Source organism: Oncorhynchus mykiss, chromosome 20 (genome assembly GCF_057628025.1).
Source record: "Oncorhynchus mykiss isolate SJ-2025 chromosome 20, ASM5762802v1, whole genome shotgun sequence".
Lineage (NCBI taxonomy): Eukaryota > Metazoa > Chordata > Actinopteri > Salmoniformes > Salmonidae > Oncorhynchus > Oncorhynchus mykiss.
Window position 1 is genome coordinate 46,477,609 of NC_143041.1, and position 16,957 is coordinate 46,494,565.

A 16,957-nucleotide genomic window follows, 5' to 3' on the forward strand; every position below is an offset into this window, starting at 1 on the left:
TCCATAAGGGGGCACTAGCCTACTGACTTTGCTTTCCTCACTAACCACTTTGTCTTCTGTAATCTCTCTGAGGTAGTTGTTCAGTATATCTCTTCATATTTGTCTGAAAGCTTCAGTAATGCTTACATTTGGTTGTTGTTGTTGTAAATATAGGCCTTGTATCCACTGTGTACTATTTCCATGGCTAACCACTCATAATTTTTTATTTGAGTTTTTATTTAACTTGGAAAGCCAGTTAAGAACAAATTCTTATTTACAATGACGGACTAGGAACAGTGGGTTAAATGCCGTGTTCAGGGGCAAAACGACAGATTTTTACCTTGTCAGCTCAGGGATTTGATCCAGCAACCTTTCGGTTACTGGCCCAACACTCTAACCACTAGGCTACCTGTCTCTAACCACTAGGCTACCTGTCTCTAACCACTAGGCTACCTGTCTCTAACCACCAGGCTACCTGTCTCTAACCACCAGGCTACCTGTCTCTAACCACTAGGCTACCTGTCTCTAACCACTAGGCTACCTGTCTCTAACCACTAGGCTACCTGTCTCTAACCACTAGGCTACCTGTCTCTAACCACTAGGCTACCTGTCTCTAACCACTAGGCTACCTGTCTCTAACCACTAGGCTACCTGTCTCTAACCACTAGGCTACCTGTCTCTAACCACTAGGCACCTGTCTCTAACCACCAGGCTACCTGTCTCTAACCACCAGGCTACCTGTCTCTAACCACCAGGCTACCTGTCTCTAACCACTAGGCTACCTGTCTCTAACCACTAGGCTACCTGTCTCTAACCACTAGGCTACCTGTCTCTAACCACTAGGCTACCTGTCTCTAACCACTAGGCTACCTGTCTCTAACCACTAGGCTACCTGTCTCTAACCACTAGGCTACCTGTCTCTAACCACTAGGCACCTGTCTCTAACCACCAGGCTACCTGTCTCTAACCACCAGGCTACCTGTCTCTAACCACTAGGCTACCTGTCTCTAACCACTAGGCTACCTGTCTCTAACCACTAGGCTACCTGTCTCTAACCACTAGGCTACCTGTCTCTAACCACTAGGCTACCTGTCTCTAACCACTAGGCTACCTGTCTCTAACCACTAGGCTACCTGTCTCTAACCACTAGGCTACCTGCCTCTAACCACTAGGCTACCCGCCTCTAACCACTAGGCTACCCGCCTCTAACCACTAGGCTACCTGCTCTAACCACTAGGCTACCTGCCTCTAACCACTAGGCTACCTGCCTCTAACCACTAGGCTACCTGCCTCTAACCACTAGGCTACCTGCCTCTAACCACTAGGCTACCTGCCTCTAACCACTAGGCTACCTGCCTCTAACCACTAGGCTACCTGCCTCTAACCACTAGGCTACCCGCCTCTAACCACTAGGCTACCCGCCTCTAACCACTAGGCTACCTGCTCTAACCACTAGGCTACCTGTCTCTAACCACTAGGCTACCTGTCTCTAACCACCAGGCTACCTGCTCTAACCACTAGGCTACCTGTCTCTAACCACTAGGCTACCTGTCTCTAACCACTAGGCTACCTGCCTCTAACCACTGGGCTACCTGTCTCTAACCACTAGGCTACCTGTCTCTAACCACCAGGCTACCTGCTCTAACCACTAGGCTACCTGTCTCTAACCACTAGGCTACCTGTCTCTAACCACTAGGCTACCTGCTCTAACCACTAGGCTACCTGCTCTAACCACTAGGCTACCTGTCTCTAACCACCAGGCTACCTGTCTCTAACCACTAGGCTACCTGTCTCTAACCACCAGGCTACCTGTCTCTAACCACCAGGCTACCTGTCTCTAACCACCAGGCTACCTGTCTCTAACCACTAGGCTACCTGTCTCTAACCACCAGGCTACCTGCTCTAACCACCAGGCTACCTGCTGATTGGGGTGCACATTGAACACTAATACCTTACCATTGTAAGAAATGATTCAATAAGGATCAGTCTGGCTCCCTCAATTACAGCACTGGCATGCCTTTTATCCAACTACCACAAATGAACACACAACAGTCCAGCATAAATTCAAATGGGCACATCTTTTAAGAGCCACTGTTCGACTTATCTTCATTTCATTACCGGATGACATTTCCATAACTGTGCAGACCATTTCGATTCAATTTTACTTGTATCAACATTGTATGTCCTGTTTATTGAATATGTTTTTTAGGGCTAGGGTCTATGAGAGAGGGTTATTGTATTTCGACACATAAGATTCTTTCTGTGTCAGGTCAGTGCTGTAGCAGATCTATTTCACAGGATCAACATGGGAACCAGACACCAGGTAACAGTAATGTTGACCTGTCCCCTAGAGGGGAGAATATTAACCATGAGTTAGCCAGCTAACTTGCCTAAATGTTCAGAAAACACATTTTGGTTGAAATGGACTTGGTCGGCTTCCCCGGGTGGCGCAGTGGTTAAGGGCGCTGTACTGCAGCGCCAGCTGTGCCACCAGAGACTCTGGGTTCGCGCCCAGGCTCTGTCGTAACCGGCCGCGACCAGGAGGTCCGTGGGGCGACGCACAATTGGCCTAGCGTCGTCCGTGTTAGGGAGGGTTTGGCCGGTAGGGATATCCTTGTCTCATCGAGCACCAGCGACTCCTGTGGTGGGCCAGGCACAGTGCACGCCAACCAAGGTCACCAGGTGCACAGTGTTTCCTCCGACACATGGGGTTACTAGTTATTTGGGGTTGTTTATTCGAGTTAGCTGGCTAACTCATTGAACCTTTTGTTGTAGTATACACCATGGACTGTACAAAAAAACATGACAATGACAAAAAGGAGTTGGCACTCAGCCTACAAAACTGGTACATTCAGAGGGTCAAAACACTGCCCAGTTGGTCTGTTTGGTGGCGGTAAAGGATCCTTTTGGGATTTGACAGAACTTTGTCCTCCTCACAGCAGACTCTCTGGCACTCAGACTTTATCTTGATCTAACTAACCGGTCTCACAGCGTTCTCGACTGCATCACTTCCTCTATGTCTGGCAAATGCCCCCATGTACTGTACCACCACTTTGATTATGAGCCAAATTATACACGAGGTAGCAGACAGTCCGGTTATTCTACAGGGTCACCTTAAGGTGGTTTAAAATGATCTCTTACTTCCTTGTTCACTCGCACTCAATAGTCTTGACTCAGTGAGGCAAGCATTAGTTACCTGAACACTTCTCTGCAGACCAGTGCAGTGCAGTTAATGATTGATATGAAATGTTTATTAGGACATAAGGGTTCATACAAGCATTATAACCTCATCATAATCCGTGATGTTGCATTCTGAAAAGTATGCAGACCCCTGTCTATATAAGGTCACACAGTTGAGAGTGCATAAACCAAGCCATGAGGTCGACGGAAACTCAGTTAAAAAGGCACATGACAGCCCGCTTGGAGTTTGCTAAAAAGGCACCTAAAGGACTCTCAGACCATGAGAAACAAGATTCTCTGGTCTGATGAAACCAAGATTGAAGTTATTGGCCTGAATGCCAAACATCTGGAGGAAACCAGCCACCGCTCATCGTACCATCCCTACGGTGAGGCATGGTGGTGGCAGCATCATGCTGTGGGATGTTTTTCAGCGGCAGGGACTGAGAGACTAGACAGGGTTGAAGGAAAGATGAACGGAGCAAAGGACAGAGAGATCCTTGATGAAAACCTGCTCCAGAGTGCTCAGGACCTCAGACTGGGGCGAAGGTTCACCTTCCAACAGGACAACGACCCTAAGCACACAGCCAAGACAATGCAGGAGTGGGCTTCGGGACAAGTCTCTGAATGTCCTTGAGTGGCCCAGCCATGGCCCGGACTTGAACCCAGTCGAACATCTCTGGAGAGACCTGAAAATAGGTGTGCAGCAACGCTCCCCATCTAACCTGGCCGCTTGAGAGGATCTGCAGAGAAGAATGGGAGAAACTCCCTAAATACAGGTGTGACAAGCTTGTAGCGTCATACTCAAGAAGACTTGAGCCTGTAACTGTTGACAAATGTACAGGCTATATACAGGATGTTACGGTACAGAGTCAATGTGGAGGCTATATACAGGGGGTACTGGTACAGAGTCAATATGGAGGCTATATACAGGGGGTACCGGTACAGAGTCAATGTTGGAGGCTTCCCGATTTCAAACCCAACCCCCCCGAGGTCTGTCCCGATTTCAAACCCAACCCCCGAGGTCTGTTCTGATTTCAAACCCAACCCCCGAGGTCTGTCCTGATTTCAAACCCAACCCCGAGGTCTGTCCCGATTTCAAACCCAACCCCGAGGTCTGTCCCGATTTCAAACCCAACCCCCTCGAGGTCTGTTCTGATTTCAAACCCAACCCCCGAGGTCTGTTCTGATTTCAAACCCAACCCCCCCGAGGTCTGTCCCGATTTCAAACCCAACCCCCCCGAGGTCTGTTCTGATTTCAAACCCAACCCCCGAGGTCTGTCCTGATTTCAAACCCAACCCCCGAGGTCTGTTCTGATTTCAAACCCAACCCCCGAGGTCTGTCCTGATTTCAAACCCAACCCCCGAGGTCTGTCCTGATTTCAAACCCAACCCCCGAGGTCTGTCCTGATTTCAAACCCAACCCCCGAGGTCTGTTCTGATTTCAAACCCAACCCCTGAGGTCTGTTCTGATTTCAAACCCAACCCCCCCCCGAGGTATGTCCCGATTTTCAAACCCAACCCTCCCCAAGGTCTGTCCTTGGAGAAGATCTGATAACAGAATTGTTGTTGCCCGTGGTGGTGCGGTTTTTACTCCCTAATAGAGGAGCTTTTACTTCTACCGGGGACTTTATAGGATTAAAGTAATGTAATACTAGCGCCTCACTCTCTAATTCCTGAACGGAGAAGACTGGAGCTCTGTACACACTCCCCATCTCTGTCTGCGTCACACTTTTTTTTTCATTCCAAATGGTACCCCCCCCCCCCCCCCAATACCCTTTTATAGTGCACTACGTCTAACCAGAGCCCTATGGGCCCTAAAGGGCATAGGGAACCGTTTGGGACCCAGATAGTGTGATTATCTAAGTGGAGAAGGGAAAATGAGATTAACATTGTCTCAGATGGCCATCTGTAGCTACAGCCCTTTTACTAAAATACAGGAGGATTAAAGTGGCTGTAACTACAGCCCTTTTACTAAAATACAGGAGGATTATAGTGGCTGTAGCTTCAGCCCTTTTACTAAAATACAGGAGGATTATAGTGGCTGTAACTACAGCCCTTTTACTAAAATACAGGAGGATTAAAGTGGCTCTAACTACAGCCCTTCAATATTTAATTCAGCTAGTCGGATAAGGATTTCCTGATTGAAAAGAGAACCAGGAAGTCCTCTACTTTGCATCTGAGATGGACGCTTAGCTAGCTAGCTAACAGTAAAAGCCTTTGGAAATGATCTGAAACCCTGACGATGGTGTGTGTTGGTGGACAAGCGTTCCCGGTAAAAGACCCCCCGAGACGGACTGTAACCGTGCAGCAGTGAAGGAGATCCTGTTTGTCTGAGCTGGTCAGTCTAGTGGAACTAAGGCTGGCTGATTAACCTTGGACGAGTTGCCTGTGGGAGGGAGAGGGTAGACCCCCCCCCCACCCCCACTTGTAGAGAGGGTAAACACCCAATGTAACCTAGGCCACATCACAAGATCACTGATGATGATTTGAACACTTTGGCCATGTCCAGGGGTCAGTCTAGTGGCACTTGGGAACTAAGCTAAGGCTTAATTAACCTTTTTGCTGGAGATTCCTGGTGGAAGGTAAAACCCCCAACCTCAATAAGGGCAAGGAAAAAAAACCCTAGTGACCACCCAAGGACACCTGCCTACACCTCTACACCGTCCACTGATGGTGTTGTGTCCAAGACAAGAGCATTGTTAGTAGATTTCACTGATTTGGTCATTTAGGAGAGTGCCATTTTGGAAGGACCCTTGGCCTCCCCGTTGGGGAGATGCAATAGTACAGACGTTTTCTTACATCCCTCAGCAAGGCCTCCTTTTAACTCAATGAGTATAAATGTATCTGGGATTCATTTAAATACATTTGTAGTCTAGCAGGGGGAGTCTTTAAAAAAAAAAAAAAAAAAAAATGTGTTCTTGTTTGTTTCGGTAAAGTAGATTTGGTGCTGTTCTGTTGTAAGTTTCTTCATACAAATGAGAGTTCTAGTCTTAACGAAAATGAACTGCACTCTGCAACACTTTTCTCTACACATCTCTACACGGAACATCTTTGATGGATTGTTGCCATTATATAATTATGTATTCATTTCACCATTCCCCAAAATACCGTATTGGAATTCTATTACTAAAAGCCTGCTCTTACCTGCTCTTGCCAACCATTGGCTGGCTAGCTGCCCTGTGAGAGCCCTGTGGGCTAAATAACATGACTCAAGATTTGTTTCTACTAGGCTACAATGACAGAAAAGAAAAATGAGGAATGGACTTAAATGAATGAGTTTCTCTGGGCCTGGAGGGGCTCTCAGCCTCTCAGTGCATCAAGCCTTGTGTCATTAAGCCTTGTCATTCCTTTCGCTCTCATGAAATTTCTCTCTCTCTCTCTCTCTTTGATTGAAATTCCTCTCTCTCTCTCTCTCTGATTGAAATTCCTCTCTCTTTCTCTTTCTTTCTCTCTCTCTCTCTCCGATTGAAATTCCTCTCTCTCTCTCTCACTTTCTTTCTCTCTCTCTCTCTGATTTAAATTCCTCTCTCTCTCTCTTTCTCTCTCTCTCTCTCTCTCTCTCTGTCTCTCTCTCTGATTGAAATTCCTCTCTCTCTCTCTCTCTTTCTCTTTTTCTCTCTCTCTCTCTCTCTCTCTCTCTCTCTCTTTCTCTCTCTCTCTCTCTCTCTGATTTAAATTTCTCTCTCTCTCTCTCTCTTTCTTTCTTTCTCTCTCTCTCTCTCTCTCTGATTGAAATTCCTCTCTCTCTCTCTTTCTCTCTTTCTCTCTCTCTCTCTGATTGAAATTCCTCTCTCTCTTTCTCTCTCTTTCTCTTTCTCTCTCTCTGTCTCTCTCTCTCTCTGTCTCTCTCTCTGATTGAAATTCCCCTCTCTCTCTCTCCTTTCTTTCTCTCTCTCTCCCTCTCTCTCTCCCTCTCTCTCTCTCTCTCCTCTCTCTCCTCTCTCTCCTCTCTCTCCTCTCTCTCCTCTCTCTCCTCTCTCTCCTCTCTCTCCTCTCTCTCTCTCTCTCTGATTGAAATGGCATGCCGGAGAAAGGCAAAGCACAGGAGTTTAGTAGATTTGGTCTTAATGCTGGTTTAGACATTCAGTTCAAATAGCCTCACTAGTGCACCTCTATAGGCAGTCAGCTTTTGTAGTAGGCTGGATGAGATTAATTAGCCTCCTGACGTCCCTGCTCGTCTTTTAAAAGGGACATGGGGCCTTGTTAATGTAGCCCTTGGGTTGCGGGAAAGTGGAAAGGGGGCCGTGTTTTCTTGTTTTTTTTCTCATTCTCTTCTGTTCGTTTCCTTTTTGTGTAAGTGCTGTGGAGTGGAGGGACACATGAGTGTGACTTTGTGATGGGACTGAGGCCTGGGGCCAACTGCCATTGTTGCAACGATGTAAGAAGGACTTTCTACCAGTGGCAGTCAGTGCCAGTTTTAGATGAGGGAGGACAAACATTTTTTTTTCGTTAGCATGACCTTATTTCCATTACAGCATATTGGATGACTGTCATTCATATTCCATTCACCCAGTTCAATGTAACAGTGACAGGTTTAGGTTACTGTCATTCATATTCACCCAGTTCAATGTAACAGTGACAGGTTTAGGTTACTGTCATTCATATTCACCCAGTTCAATGTAACAGTGATAGGTTTAGGTTACTGTCATTCATATTCACCCTGTTCAATGTAACAGTGATGGGTTTAGGTTACTGTCATTCATATTCACCCAGTTCAATGTAACAGTGATAGGTTTAGGTTACTACATGATAATATAATTTTCCCTATATCATGAGATTGCTACAACCTAGCCTATGAATGAAAGTTTACAACGTAGGTACACACAGGTCGAGAGACAAATTTGAGGTGACAGACAGTGACATTCAATAGCGCCTTGCAGACTCTTGCCTGCATCTAGCTGATATAGGGTGTATTCATTAGTCCAACATTTGCAAACGAGAGTTTCTGTTGGACAAATTCAGGAATGTTTATCCACGTTTTTTGTTCCCTTTGCCTCCGTTTAAGATACGTTTTTCAACAGAATCGTTGGAATGAATACACCCCCGAATCACATGTAAACGGAGTTCACTCTCATAGCAGCCACGTTGTATTCCTTCTCTTCCCTTCGCTTGTGGACTTTATTGCACAACACAACACACATGTGACCAGGTGGGAAAAATAATAATATAATAATTCCAAGCCAAACAGCTACACACAGCCTTCATCGTTGTCACCATATTAGCTAAAGTAAAGTCATAGTCAACCTAGTTAATATACTAACGGTTAGTAAACCCGCTACAATCATGCAGTAAAGTTACAGTGTATAGTCAGGAAACAGTTACACCGTCGGGCCCCGGTGGCAATAAATGAGTGAAACCAAAATCTTACCTTGACTTGGAAGAGTTCGTGTCGTGTTGTTTAGTCATAGCCAGCCAGCTAGCTAACATAGCATCCTTCTGTTTGAGCAGGGTGTTTCAGTAGGCTAAACTAGCTAACATAGCATCCCACTGATTAAGCAGGGTGTTTCAGTAGGCTAAACTAGCTAACATAGCATCCCACTGATTAAGCAGGGTGTTTCAGTAGGCTAAACTAGCTAACATAGCATCTCACTGATTAAGCAGGGTGTTTCAGTAGGCTAAACTAGCTAACATAGCATCTCACTGATTAAGCAGGGTGTTTCAGTAGGCTAAACTAGCTAACATAGCATCTCACTGATTAAGCAGGGTGTTTCAGTAGGCTAACCTAGCTAACATAGCATCTCCCTGATTAAGCAGGGTGTTTTAGTAGGCTAAACTAGCTAACATAGCATCCCACTGATTAAGCAGTAGGCTAAACTAGTAGGCTAAACTAGATAGCTGCGTCTGCTAGATAAGTAAGTGAAACTGAAAGTGAGAAAAAAATACAAAATCTCTCTCTCGCTTCACCTTCATTTTGGAAGAAATTGAATTTGTTCAAAACAGTTCAACTATTGTCTGTCTTTGAGTCAACTACTCACCACATGTTATACACTGCAGTGCTAGCTAGCTGTAGCATATGCTTTCAGTACTAGATTCATCATGTTATACACTGCAGTGCTAGCTAGCTGTAGCTAATGCTTTCAGTACTAGATTAATCATGTTATGCACTGCAGTGCTAGCTAGCTGTAGCATATGCTTTCAGTACTAGATTAATCATATTATGCACTGCGGTGCTAACTAGCTGTAGCTAATGCTTTCAGTACTAGATTCATCATGTTATACACTGCAGTGCTAACTAGCTGTAGCATATGCTTTCAGTACTAGATTCATTATCTGATCCTTTGATTGGGTGGACAACATGTCAGTTCATGCTGCAAGAGTTCTGATAGGCTGGAGGATGTCCTCTGGAAGTTGTCATAATTACTGTGTAAGTCTATGGAAGGGGGTGAGTACCATGAGCCTCCTAGGTCAATGTACCCAGAGGAAGACAGAAGCTAGCTGTCCTCCGGCTACACCATGGTGCTACTCCTACAGAGTGCTGTGGAGGCTACTGTAGACCTTCTCAAATCAAATTTGATTTGTCACATACACATGTTTAGCAGATTTTATTGCGGGTGTTGTGAAATTATTTGGTTTCTAGCTCCAACAGTGCAGTAATATCTTACAGAATAGTGTTTTAATCAGTTATTTGGTGACGTGATTATATTTAGCATCATTTTATCTAAAAGGTACAACTGATTTTCATGAAATTCACTGAGGATGGTTCTCCCCTCTCTCCTCTGAGGAGCCTCCACTGATTTCTACATAACCGGCCTGGCCCGGCTGCAGTGAGAGAAAGGGAAGTTGAGCGAGAGATGATTCTAATTCCTATCAAAAGTTCAAGCTTGACTGAACTCACATAGATGGACAAAGTTTGAGCTCTCACCCTCTTTCTTTCTCTCTTTCTTTCTTTCTCTCTCTCTCTCTCTCTCTCTCTCTTTCTCTCTGCCCCTCTTTCTCTCTCCCTTCTCTTTCTTCTCTTCCTTCTCTCTCTTACCTTCTCTCCCCGTCTTTCTCTTCCTCCTCTCTCTCTTCCTTCTCTCTCTTCCTTCTCTCTTTCCTTCTCTCTCGGTGTCTCTCTCCCTGTCTCTCTCTTCCTTCTCTCTCGGTGTCTCTCTCCCTGTCTCTCTTCCTTCTCTCTTTCCTTCTCTCTCGGTGTCTCGTTCACTGTCTCTCTCTTACCTTCTCTCCCCCTCTTTCCTTCTCTCTCGGTGTCTCTCTTCCTGTCTCTCTCTTCCTTCTCTCTTTCCTTCTCTCTCGGTGTCTCTCTCTTTCCTTCTCTCTCGGTGTCTCTCTCCCTATGTCTCTCTTTCCTTCTCTCTCGGTGTCTCTCTCCCTGTCTCTCTCTTCCTTCACTCTCTTTCCTTCTCTCTCGGTCTCTCTCTCCCTGTCTCTCTCTTTCCTCTCTCTCGGTCTCTCTCTCCCTGTCTCTCTCTTCCTTCTCTCTCATTCATTCTCTCTCGGTGTCTCTCTCCCTGTCCCTCTCTTCCTTCTCTCTCTTTCCTTCTCTCTCGGTGTCTCTCTCCCTGTCTCTCTCTTTCCTTCTCTCTCGGTCTCTCTCTCCCTGTCTCTCTTTTCCTTCACTCTCTTCCCTTCTCTCTCGGTGTCTCTCTCCCTGTCTCTCTCTCCCTGTCTCTCTCTTCCTTCACTCTCTTTCCTTCTCTCTCGGTCTCTCTCTCCCTGTCTCTCTCTTCCTTCTCTCTCGGTGTCTCTCTCCCTGTCTCTCTCTTCCTTCACTCTCTTTCCTTCTCTCTCGGTGTCTCTCTCCCTGTCTCTCTCTTCCTTCTCTCTCTTTCCTTCTCTCTCTGTGTCTCTCTCCCTGTCTCTCTTTCCTTCTCTCTTTCCTTCTCTCTCGGTGTCTCTCCCTGCCTCTCTCTTCCTTCTCTCTCTTTCCTTCTCTCTCGGTGTCTCTCTCTCTTCCTTCACTCTCTTTCCTTCTCTCTCGGTGTCGCTCTCTCTTCCTTCTCTCTCTTTCCTTCTCTCTCGGTGTCTCTCTCCCTGTCTCTCTCTTTCCTTCTCTCTCGGTCTCTCTCTCCCTGTCTCTCTCTTCCTTCTCTCTCTTTCCTTCTCTCTCGGTGTCTCTCTCCCTGTCCCTCTCTTCCTTCTCTCTCTTTCCTTCTCTCTCGGTGTCTCTCTCCCTGTCTCTCTCTTTCCTTCTCTCTCGGTCTCTCTCTCCCTGTCTCTCTTTTCCTTCACTCTCTTCCCTTCTCTCTCGGTGTCTCTCTCCCTGTCTCTCTCTTCCTTCACTCTCTTTCCTTCTCTCTCGGTGTCTCTCTCTTCCTTCACTCTCTTTCCTTCTCTCTCGGTGTCTCTCTCCCTGTCTCTCTTTCCTTCTCTCTCTTTCCTTCTCTCTCGGTGTCTCTCTCCCTGCCTCTCTCTTCCTTCTCTCTCTTTCCTTCTCTCTCGGTGTCTCTCTCTCTTCCTTCACTCTCTTTCCTTCTCTCTTGGTGTATCTCTCTCTTCCTTCTCTCTCTTTCCTTCTCTCTCTGTGTCTCTCTCCCTGTCCCTTTCTTCCTTCACTCTCTTTCCTTCTCTCTCGGTGTCTCTCTCTTCCTTCACTCTCTTTCCTTCTCTCTCGGTGTCTCTCTCTCTTCCTTCTCTCTCTTTCCTTCTCTCTCGGTGTCTCTCTCCCTGTCTCTCTCTTTCCTTCTCTCTCGGTCTCTCTCTCCCTGTCTCTCTCTTCCTTCTCTCTCTTTCCTTCTCTCTCGGTGTCTCTCTCCCTGTCCCTCTCTTCCTTCTCTCTCTTTCCTTCTCTCTCGGTGTCTCTCTCCCTGTCTCTCTCTTTCCTTCTCTCTCGGTCTCTCTCTCCCTGTCTCTCTTTTCCTTCACTCTCTTCCCTTCTCTCTCGGTGTCTCTCTCCCTGTCTCTCTCTTCCTTCACTCTCTTTCCTTCTCTCTCGGTGTCTCTCTCTTCCTTCACTCTCTTTCCTTCTCTCTCGGTGTCTCTCTCCCTGTCTCTCTTTCCTTCTCTCTCTTTCCTTCTCTCTCGGTGTCTCTCTCCCTGCCTCTCTCTTCCTTCTCTCTCTTTCCTTCTCTCTCGGTGTCTCTCTCTCTTCCTTCACTCTCTTTCCTTCTCTCTTGGTGTATCTCTCTCTTCCTTCTCTCTCTTTCCTTCTCTCTCTGTGTCTCTCTCCCTGTCCCTTTCTTCCTTCACTCTCTTTCCTTCTCTCTCGGTGTCTCTCTCTCTCTTCCTTCTCTCTCTTTCCCTCTCTCTCGGTGTCTCTCTCTCTCTTCCTTCTCTCTCTTTCCTTCTCTCTCGGTGTCTCTCTCCCTGTCTCTCTCTTCCTTCACTCTCTTTCCTTCTTTCTCGGTGTCTCTCCATGTCTCGGTCTCTCTCTTCAGTACTGGTGACACTGTGTGTCGTCTCTTCCAATCCTTCTCATTTTAGTAATGAAATCAAATAATTGTCAGTAGGTCTTTAAAGGACCCCTACAGACGAAGGTATTTCAGTAGAGGGTAGTAGTTATTTCCTGCCTGCCCAGAAGGACTGGGATGTGTGTGTGATCTACCTTTCCGGACTCCCAACACCCAGTGGCTTTTTCCATCGTCATCCCACCTAGTTCCACCACCTCAGGCCCACCATAAAACTGGCCTTTGATGTTCTGAAATATAGTAGTGCAGTCCATACATAATTAGGCTACTTACTTACAGGGATAATCCACCCCCAGAAAGAAAGAAAAAAAAAAAAATCATGAAACTCCTGTCATTTTGGTGAAATCCTATGTTTTATCATAATACACCATATAACGTCTAAGAGGGTCTGTCTGTGAAATCAGGAAGTGGTATAGGATTACATTCTAGGATTGCATTCTAGGATTACATTCTAGGATTACATTCTAGCTACGTGGTTCTCATCACTGGAGATAGGGGGATAGCACACTATCACTTTTCATAACGCTTTTAAAACAATGACCTGCGGTCCAGATCACCTAATCAGATGGTATGGACCTACTTGTTTAGAACACATCTGTCCGTCCAGTGCTTTCAGAAAGTATTTATACCCCTTATGCCTTATTCCGCGCTTTGTTGTTACAGCCTGAATTCAAAATGGATTATTAAATATATTTTTCTCACCCGTTATGAAAACTACACACAATACCCCACAATGACAAAGTTAATCTCATTTAGTATTCACACCCCGTAGTCAATACATATTAGAGTCACCTTTGGCTGTGATTACAGATGTGAGTCTTTCTGGGTAAGTCTCTAAGAGTTTTGCATACGATACTTGGATTGTAGCATTCCCGAGGAAAAACAATGTTTTGCAGTCTGATCATTCTGAGGAGGACGTTGGGGAAAAAATAGCTTGGTGTAATTAAGTAGACTGATACCACATTTCATTGATCCCCAATCCTTAGGTAAAGCTGTACAGTGCAAAATTAATGTCAATACACACAATAGGCTGACTGGGAATTTCACACCGTCACAGTCTCGTGATAAGAGCTTCAATGCTAATATTGCTAATACTGATGCTAATACTGCTGCTCCAGTTTCAACTGTTCTGCCCTATTATTATTCGACCATGCTGGTCATTTATGAACATTTGAACATCTTGACCATGTTCTGTTATAATCTCCACCCGGCACAGCCAGAAGAGGACTGGCCACCCCACATAGCCTGGTTCCTCTCTAGGTTTCTTCCTAGGTTTTGGCCTTTCTAGGGAGTTTTTCCTAGCCACCGTGCTTCTACACCTGCATTGCTGGCTGTTTGGGGTTTTAGGCTGCGTTTCTGTACAGCACTTTGAGATATCAGCTGATGTACGAAGGGCTATATAAATAAATTTGATTTGATTTGAAATTTGATTAATATTTGCGGAATCTTTTCAGTTGTGTTCTGTGGGTGTCACTGAGCAGACTGATACCCCATTTGATTGCTTCACATTCCAACTTCGTTTAACATTATCTCGTCTAAATATGGCATGATTCCACCAATAGTAACCTTCTGCATCACTTTCAAAGAGGTACTTTTATTTTGAAGGCAAACTGCAAATTCCACTGTTGTGCCTAATTCTTATTGTGGCTAGCTTCACAACACATAACCCGGTCCGGTCGAGCCTCACTAGCCAGATGAAACTATCTGGCTGCTTATAACGTTAGCTTTGGGCAACAGGTTTAAGTAGCTGGCTAGCTATTTATTTTCATGAACTGAAGTTCAATATCAATAGGCGAACAACAAGTGGCTACCTAGCTAATGCTTACTCACAAGGATTCCTAAATCATTGCTAAGAATAGTGAAAATGACTGCAGTTTCTACTGGTCATTGTTTTCAGGCTGGTTGTATTGGTGCTAGCTGCGTACCAAGCTAAAGCTAGCTAGCCCAGAAGTTGTGGTCGAACAAATAGTGCTTTATTACCAACGCGGTATTGTAAACACATCGTGTAAACACATCGTTCGTGGCTGGTGTTTGCTTTTTTTGCTTTTTTTGTACAGCTTTGACTACTGATAGCAGTGGTGGCGCTTGGTGTGCGAATTCAGAACACACAACATCTTTCCGATAGAAAGGTGTTACTTGACGCTTATTGAAGCTTATATAATGCACTTATATAAGGCACATAGTGATAGTGTTATTTGACGTGTTGTGACACAGTGACAGGTTCTAATTCTCAGAGTAAAACACTCAACTAACATTTATGAAAGTTGAACCAGGTTTAATTCTGCCCAGAGTGTCAATACAGCTGCATTAGACAAGAACATGTTTCAACATATATATATATATATATATATATACTCCAATTTAGGCACAACTCCTTCTCTCCAATCCTTTCATATTTTATGGCTCGACAGGAAGACGAAGGGATTGGGTAATAAACCATTGTTTTTCCCTTAACCTTTCTGATCTCCCCATCCCGGATCCGGGTTCGTGAATACAGACTCAAGCTCATTACCATAACGCAACGTTAACTATTCATGAAAATCGCAAATGAAATGAAATAAATATGCTAGCTCTCAAGCTTAGCCTTTTGTTAACAACACTGTCATCTCAGATTTTCAAAATATGCTTCTCAACCATTGCAAAACAAGCATTTGTGTAACAGTATTGATGGCTAACGTAGCATTTAGCATTAGCATTCAGCTGGCAACATTTACACAAAAAAACAGAAAAGCATTCAAAAAAATCATTTACCTTTGAAGAACTTCAGATGTTTTCAATGAGGAGACTCTCAGATAGCAAATGTTCAGTTTTTCCTGAAAGATTATTTGTTTAGGACAAATCGCTCCGTTTTCTGCGTCACGTTTAGCTATGAAAAAACCCCTGTATCCAGGATTGTGTAAATCTATCAGCAAGCTCATTAGCATAACACAACGTTAACTATTTATGAAAATCGCAAATGAAATGAAATAAATATGCCATCTCTCAAGCTTAGCCTTTTGTAAACAACACTGTCATCTCAGATTTTCAAAATATGCTTCTCAACCATAGGAAAACAATCATTTGTGTAAAAGTAGCTAGCTAGAGTTAGCATTTCGCGTTAGCATTTAGCGTTAGCATTAGCGTTAGCATCCAGCACGCAACATTAACAAAAACATAAAAGCCTTCAAATAAAATCATTTACCTTTGAAGAACTTCTGATGTTTTCAATGAGGATACTCTCAGTTAGATAGCAGATGCTCAGTTTTTCCAAAAAGATTCCTTGTGTATTAGAAATAGCTCCGTTTTATACATCACATTTGGCTACCAAAAAAAATCCATAAATTCAGTCCTCAAAACGCAAACTTTTTTCCAAATTAACTCCATAATATCGACTGAAAACATGGCAAACGTTGTTTAGAATCAATCCTCAAGGTGTTTTTCACATATCTCTTCATTGATACATCGTTCTTGGACACCTGCTTTCTCTCCTGAATCCCAGGAGAAAATGACCGCACCTGAAGATTACGCACAAATTTAGACAAAGGACACCGGGCGGACCTCTGGAAAATGTAGTCTCTTATGGCCAATCTTCCAATGATATGCCTACAAATACGTCACAATGCTGCTAAGACCTTGGGCGAACGACAGAAAGTGTAGGCTCATTCCTTGCGCAATCACAGCCATATAAGGAGAGAATGGAAAACAGAGCTTCAGAAATTCTGCTAATTCCTGGGTGATGCATCATCTTGGTTTCGCCTGTAGAATAAGTTCTGGGGCACTTACAGACAAAATCTTTGCAGATTCTGAAACTTCAGAGTGTTTATATGCATAGTCGAGCATCTTTTCGTGACAAAATATCGCGCTTAAAACGGGAACGTTTTTTATCCAAAAATGAAATAGCGCCCCTAGAGCTCTAAGAGGTTAAGGGGGATCTGTTCTAACCTCAACCCCCTTGATGCCCAATCCAAAGACCTCCACCCGTATCCCCTATAGCACACCTGTGACTTCCTCCCGTCCACCCAACACATTCCACAGCCATCTGGCTCCTACAGATAACCATTAACTTCTGATGTAAAAACCCAGTCTCTATCACTCCTCAGATACTATCCTTCTGAGTATAACAATGTTCCACGTTTAACCCAGAATCTTAACAGCGCAAAGACCCAAACGGTGTTCCATAGTATGTCGTGAAGCTAATAGCAGTGATGCTATTACTGTGTAACTCCGGTAGGGCAACATCTGAACAATAGCGCACTTGGTAATGTGTACCGGTGCTCGACCAGTCGGCAAAAGCCAACATCACCCAATGACAGAAAACGGTTGATTGTCAAGGGCAATAAATTCCATTATCTTGGCGTTAATTGGATTTCGCCTTTTGACTTGTCTCGCTGAAATGTTCTTACTCTTTCAAATGACTGCTGGACTTGTTGACTGCTCGATCCACACAGCAGACATTGTGGGCCAGGTTAGGA

General features: G+C 44.8%; 1 protein-coding gene and 1 long non-coding RNA gene across 3 annotated transcripts in view; both read left to right on the forward strand.

The window, feature by feature from the left end:
- Positions 1 to 16,957, forward strand: part of LOC118942075 (uncharacterized) — a 784,985-nt gene that overhangs the window by 184,216 nt on the left and 583,812 nt on the right. The window lies entirely within an intron of this gene.
- Positions 1 to 16,957, forward strand: part of parga (poly (ADP-ribose) glycohydrolase a) — a 96,022-nt gene that overhangs the window by 31,640 nt on the left and 47,425 nt on the right. The gene's annotated exons all lie outside the window — the stretch shown is intronic.